Source organism: Marmota monax, unplaced genomic scaffold (assembly GCF_021218885.2).
Source record: "Marmota monax isolate L192 unplaced genomic scaffold, Marmota_monax_Labrador192_F-V1.1 WCK01_AAM20220418_F8-fsc00026, whole genome shotgun sequence".
Lineage (NCBI taxonomy): Eukaryota > Metazoa > Chordata > Mammalia > Rodentia > Sciuridae > Marmota > Marmota monax.
In genome coordinates this window covers 14,416,237-14,423,164 of record NW_026693108.1, presented here as the reverse complement: position 1 = coordinate 14,423,164, position 6,928 = coordinate 14,416,237, and the positions used below count along the sequence as shown (strand labels likewise).

At 36.7% G+C, this 6,928-nt stretch overlaps 1 pseudogene; it reads left to right on the top strand.

The window, feature by feature from the left end:
* The first annotated feature begins 4,851 nt into the window (after positions 1–4,851).
* LOC124099770 (U2 spliceosomal RNA) lies at positions 4,852–4,937 on the top strand (annotated as a pseudogene).
* Positions 4,938–6,928: the final 1,991 nt, after the last annotated feature.

The window sequence follows — 6,928 nt, the reverse complement described above, 5'->3', positions numbered from 1 at the left end:
GGTAGAGATAATTAGTGGAGGATTTTAAAAAGTAAAGACCTGATACAAGTGTTGAAGTCAGGATATAAATGAATGTGGTTTGATACTTTCAGGATCCTAATGACCTCTAATTCCCCTATATTGTCTCGATGTGCTAGCTGGTGTGGCCGAGGTTAAAGTAAGTTTTGTGACTGGTTCAGAGAAAAATGAAAGTATATATTTTTGTATCTTTCCTCTAGAATGTTTCTAGGGAAGGAGTTTCCTTTTCCCCTCCCCTTTCCTTTCTTTTCTTTTCCTTCTCCACTTCCTCCTTATCTTCCTTCTCTTTTCCTGAAGCTACTAGGGCTTTGGGGGAGAAAAGTAAAGAAACTGAAAGCCAGCTGGTTCTTCATGGTAGAAAAAGGAAGGAGAAATTCAGAAGGAAAAGGTTGGTAGAGAGTTAGGTGGTTAGAGAGGCAGTACCAGTAGGGGATGGGTCAGGGAAGTGAATGGTAAGTTCAGGTTGTGGGGAGGTTCTGCAAAGCAATGGAGAGAAATGGTACTTAGGACTTCTGGAAGAAAAGAGATGTGTAAGGATTTTGAGGAAATGTTGTGTGAGATTGTGTTACTCAGCTTTTCATTGCCATCAGCAAAATACCTGACACAGATGACTTGGAAGAGGGAAGATTTATTTTGGCTCATAGTTTCAGTCCATAGTCAGCTACTTCCATTGCTTCAGATCTGAGCTGAGGCAGAACACCATGGTGGAAGGACATGGTGGAACAAGCTGCTCAGGTCATGGCAGCTGGGAAGGAGGGAGAGAGAGTTCCAGGGACAAGATATTGTCTCCAATGGCATGCTTCCAGTGATTGACTTCCTCCAACCATGCCCCACCTGCCTACAGTTTCTACCACCTTCCAGAAGTCTATTGAGCTATCAATGGATTAATCCATTGATAAGGTCAGAGTCCTCACGATCCAATCACTTCCCAAAAGCCACCCTTCTGAACATTGTTGCACTGGGGACCAAGCCTTCAACACATGAGCTCTTTGCGGGGACATTCTAAATTCAAACTATAAAAGAGATGCATGATGTCAATCCCTTATCTATAATTTCAATCAAACTATAACACAGATTGTTTCTGTTTGTGTCTGCTTTTTTTTTTTATCTTTCCAAAATCGGATTTTTAATTTTTATTTTTTTTAGTCATACATGACAGCAGAATGTATTTTGACATATAATACATACATGGAATGTACATACATCAATCATATTGTCTATTCTATTCTGCTGCCCTTCCTATCCCCCCTACTCCTCCCCTCCTCTCCCATCCTTTCTCTCTATCCAATTTAATGTGACAGACTTTTTTTTTCTTTTCCTCATTACAACATCATATAAGTATTCTGTATAACAATGAGGTTCTCCTTCCATCTTCCGTGCAACTCCCCTTCTCCCTCCCATTCCCTCCCACCTCTCTTCCCTATTTAGTGGTAGTCTTCTTCTCATGCTCTTCCTCCCTATCCCATTTTGAGTCACCCCCCTTATATCAGAGAAGACATTCGGCATTTGTTTTTTAGGGATTGGCCAACTTCACTTAGCATAATCTGCTCTAATGCCATCCATTTGCCTGCAAATGCCATGATCTTGTTATTTTTTAGTGCTGAGTAATATTACATTGTGTATAAATGCCACATTTTTAATCCATTCATCTATTGAAGGGCATCGTTCCATATTCTAGCTATTGTGAATTGTGCTGCTATAAACATTGATGTGGCTGTGTCCCTGTAGTATGCTCTTTTTAGGTCTTTTGGGTCCGAGAAGGGGAATAGCTAGGTCAAATGGTGGTTCCATTCCCAGTTTTCCAAGAAATCTCCATACTGCTTTCCAAATTGGCTGCACCAATTTGCAGTCCCACCAGCAATGTATGAGTGTACCTTCCCCCCCCATCCTCGCCAGCACTTATTGTTGTTTGACTTCATTATGGCTGCCATTCTTATTGGAGTGAGATGGTATCTTAGAGTGGTTTTAATTTGCATTTCTCTGACTGCTAGAGATGGTGAGCATTTTTTCATGTATTTGTTGATTGATTGTATATCCTTTTCTGAGAAGTTTCTATTCAAGTCCTTGGCCCATTTGTTGATTGGGTTATTTACTTTTTTGTTGTTTAACTTTTTGAGTTCTTTGCATACTCTAGAGATTAGAGCTCTATCTGATGTTTGAGTGGTAAAAATTTGTTCCCAGGATGTAGGCTCCCTATTCACCTCACATATTATTTCTCTTGCTGAGAAAAAACTTTTTAGTTTGAATTCATCCCATTTGTTGATTCTTGGTTTTAACTCTTGTGCTATAGGTGTCTTATTAAGAAATTTGGGGCCTGCCCCCACGTGATGAAGATTAGGGCCAACTTTATCTTCTATTAGATGCAGAGTCTCTGATCTGATTCCTAGCTCCTTGATCCATTTTGAGTTGAGTTTTGTGCATGGTGAGAGAAAGGGATTCAATTTCATTTTGTTGCATATGGATTTCCAGTTCTCCCAGCACCATTTGTTGAAGATGGTATCCTTTCTCCATTACATGGTTTTAGCACCTTTGTGGGTAGTTGTAATTTTGTGGATTTGTCTCTGTGTCCTCTATTCTGTACCATTGGTCTACCAGCCTGTTTTGGTGCCAGTACCATGCTGGTTTTGTTACTATTGCTCTATAGTATTGTTTAAAATCTGGTATCGCGATACCATCAATTTCACTCTTCCTGCTTAGAATTACTTTAGCTATTCTGGGTCTCTTGTTTTTCCAGATGAATTTCATGATTGCTTTTTCTATTTCTGCAAGGAATGTCATTGGGATTTTGATGGGAATTGCATTGAATCTGTAAAGTGCTTTTGGTAATATGGCCATCTTAATAATATTAATTCTACCAATCCATGAGCAAGGTAAATCCTTCCATCTTCTAAGGTCTTCTTCTATTTCTTTCTTCAGGGTTCTGTAGTTTTCATTGTATAGCTCTTTTACCTCTTTTGTTAAGTTGATTCTCAGGTTTTTTTTTTTTTTTTTGAGGATATTGTGAATGGAGTAGTTGTCCTCATTTCCATTTCAGAGAATTTGTTACTGATATACAGGAATGCCTTTGATTTATTAGTATTAATTTTATATCCTGCCACTTTGCTGAATTCATTTTCTAGTTCTAGAAGTTTCTTGGTTGAATTTTTTGGGTCTGCTAGGTATAGGATCATGTCATCAGCAAATAGTGCTAATTTAAGTTCTTCTTTTCCTATATTTATGCCTTTAATTTCTTTCGTCTGTCTAATTGCTCTGGCTAGTGTTTCAAGAACTATGTTGAATAGAAGTGGTGAGAGAGGGCATCCCTGTCTTGTTCCAGATTTTAAGGGGAATGCCTTCAATTTTTCTCCATTTAGAATGATGCTTGCCTGAGGCTTAGCGTATATAGCTTTTACCATTTTGAGGTAATTTCCTGTTATCCCTAATTTTTCTAGAGTTTTGAACATAAAGGGATGTTGTATTTTTCGAATGCTTTTTCAGCATCTATCGAGATGATCATATGGTTCTTATCTTTAAGTCTATTGATGTGGTGAATTACATTTATTGATTTCCTTATATTGAACCAGCCTTGCATCCCAGGGATGAATCCCACTTGGTCATTGTGCACGATCTTTTTGTTATGTTTTTGTATCCGATTTGCCAGAATTTTATTGAGGATTTTTGCATTTAAATTCATTAGGGATATTGGTCTAAAGTTTTCTTTCTTTGAAGTGTCTTTATCTGGTTTAGGAATCAGAGTGATGTTGGCCTCATAGAATGAATTTGGAAGTACTCCCTCTTTTTCTATCTCCTGAAATAGATTGTAGAGAATTGGTATTAGTTCTTCTTTAAAGTTCTTATAAAACTCTGCTGTATATCTGTCCGGTCCTGGGCTTTTCTTGGTTGGTAATCTTTTGATGGCTTCTTCTATTTCCTCACTTGATATTGGTCTGTGTAGGTTGTTTATATCATCCTGACTCAATCTGGGTAGCTCATAGGCCTTAAGGAATTTATCGATGCCTTCATTATCCTCTATTTTATTATCTATAATTTCAATCAAACTATTGAATAACACAGATTGTTTCTGTTTGTGTCTGCTTTTAAATAATGCCCAAGCACATGTGGTTGGCCATTATTTAAAGGCCGAGCTGATCTAGAGACAACCAAAGGAGAGAGACAGATTGGAAAAAAAATATTTAAAAATGATATCACTTTCTTTATTGCCCTCTAAATTATTCACTAGGGTACAATGAACTTCTTTTTTGCCCTTTCTTAACTTTATACCTTGGCATTCTCTCTGTTTTAACATCTTATATCACTTCCATTCTACCTGACTCTCAAAATCTTATTTATCTTCCAAAGCTTAAACACCACCTTTCCCTTAAGGTCATCTCTGACTCCTGGTTGGAAACTTCTTTCTTTTTAATTCCTATTCCTATACTTTGTCACTCTTTCAAGTCCCTCCTCACCCACTGCCTTGTATTACTGGCACATGGGTGGTTTCTCTCCATAGTGAGTATATGAGCCCTTAGGCAGGGATCCTATTCTATTCATCCTATGTCCCACTCAGATGCTGATCAGTGCCTCACACATAGCAGATGGTCAGTAAATATCTATGCAAAATCAAAGGTAGTTTTTTACGTGCATCTTCTAATTCATGTGTGGTTTTATTTTAAAGCTCCTTTGTAGGTAAAATTTTCTTCCCATAGTACAATCTTGAAGGGTAAACTTGATAATGACACATTTCAACAGTTAAGATAGTTCTAAAACAACCAAGATAGGAAAGTAATTCAGAACTCTTTTTGGGAATACTTTTTTTTTAAAGTTCAATAGCTATATTACAATAGGATCTCATCAATCGCTTCTCGGCCTTTTGGCTAAGATCAAGTGTAGTACAATAGGATCTCATCCATTTGTGAAATGTATTTATAAAATAAAGCTGTGTGTAAGAGTGAAAAACAGAAAAAAATGATATTCTAAAGATTTTTATATGAATGAAAAGGTGGCCATGCTGTTATCTATTTCTTAAATAAAAAAAATGTCAAGTGCAAACTATTCAAGAAGTAGGAAATAAATGAAACCCAAGGTGGTAATTAGAGGTAGTTTACATACCTCCTTTTCAGAGAGAATGGATATTTATGGTCATACATATCTCTCAGCTTTCATATTGTCCCTGTGTCCTCTGGCAAAAAGAAAAAAAAAGAGACATTTAGATTTGAGACATTGCTTGGAAGAAATAATTAGATCTCAACGAAAATGAATGAACAATTGCTACATATACCCTCATAGATTAATCTCAAAAACACATGGATTAGTGAAAAGGCAAGTTGTAGAAGAACATACACAGAATAAATTGCCTTCAACTTGTGTAAAGTTAAAAAGTAGATAAAGGAAAACAATACATTGGTGAAAGATATGTTATAGTATTAAAACTATAAAGAAAATAGAATGTTAACACCAAGTTCAAGAGGTGAACTCTGCAACTCTTAGGGATATAAAGGAAGGGACAGAAGGAAAGGAAAGTTAAGAAGGAACTAAGAGGGTACATAAAGAACTCCAAAGGCACAGATAATATTTTATTTCTTTAACTGGGTGTTGGATTTTTAACATTATACTTATGTGTTATATACACTTTTGCATATATGATATAATTAATATTGAACAATGAGGATGTACTGTGACTTTACAGCCTCCGTATAAAACTGTCATTTAGATAGTTGTGTGGCAGGGAGTTGGGTCAAAGGTAACACAAAGTTACAAGATAAACACACCTCTCTGGGGTAGCATTTTAAATCTGCATTGTGAGCAAAACATCTAAAAATTAAAGCATATTGTAATATTATACGGAAACAAAACAGAGGATCAACATGAAGTTTTAAGATAAAATACAAATCTTACCAAGAAAGTTGCTATTTGCAGTGAGCAATTTTAAGCTTGACCCCACTTGAGGGTGCTCATTCACTGTCTTTTACAGTAATGTGTGGTTCAGGGAAAGAGTTTGGGAAACTCCAAGGAGTGGAGGAAAGAGGTTTAGGCAGAGCTACTGTGGAGAGTGAAATCCTGCTTGGTCTCAGAACACAGCAAAGGGGTATTTATAAAAATAACCTTGTAGTATATGGTAGCATATAAATATGTTTCCTTTTGGCTGGTTTTTTTTTTTTTTTTTTTTAATAAAATCTTGAGCAAATTCCTTTAGAGTCTTTGCTGAAGTAGTTATTGTTCTTGGTGCCCCCTAGAGGTTATTGGGAACACAGTAATAAAATGTTCTCTCATTCTATACTAAGCCATTTTGAGAGTGAGTGAGGGACTCTAGAGTTTGTAGGAACAGATAATATACCCAATACAAGAGGCCATTGAAGAGGGAAAGGGGAACTTTAGGGTACAACAAACAGGCATCTTTAAAATTCAGGAAGGCTTTTAAAACTTTCCTTTTTCACAACTTAAGTTGTCTCTTGTCCAAAAAAAGGAATGACAGTAATACATGCACATCAAGACAGAGTAAAAGTTGTCTTGCAAGATGAAAGGGTAAGGATGTTCAGAAAGTCTAGGTTCACTCATTCAGCAAACATTCACTGAGTGCCCACTATAAGCCAGGTACCAAATTAGCCTGGGGTTATGGTGATAAGTAAAAGCATTGTCACCACCCTTTGGAACACATGTCTAGTAAAGAAGATGCATATTAATCAAGTAACATACAAAGGGGTGTATAACTGAAGATAACTAAAATGCTATGGTTCATGGTACTAAGAGAAGGTGCTATATAAGAGAAGGGATTTGACTTAACAATAGAATTTATTAAGGAAAACTTCTCTGAACAAGCGACATTTGAGACAAAACTTCTAGAATGGGGACAAATTATTTGTTGAAGAAGGTGATAGTTGTGTTTCAGGAGAGAAAGTGAGGGTCTGAAGGTCAATGTCCACAGACAGAATTG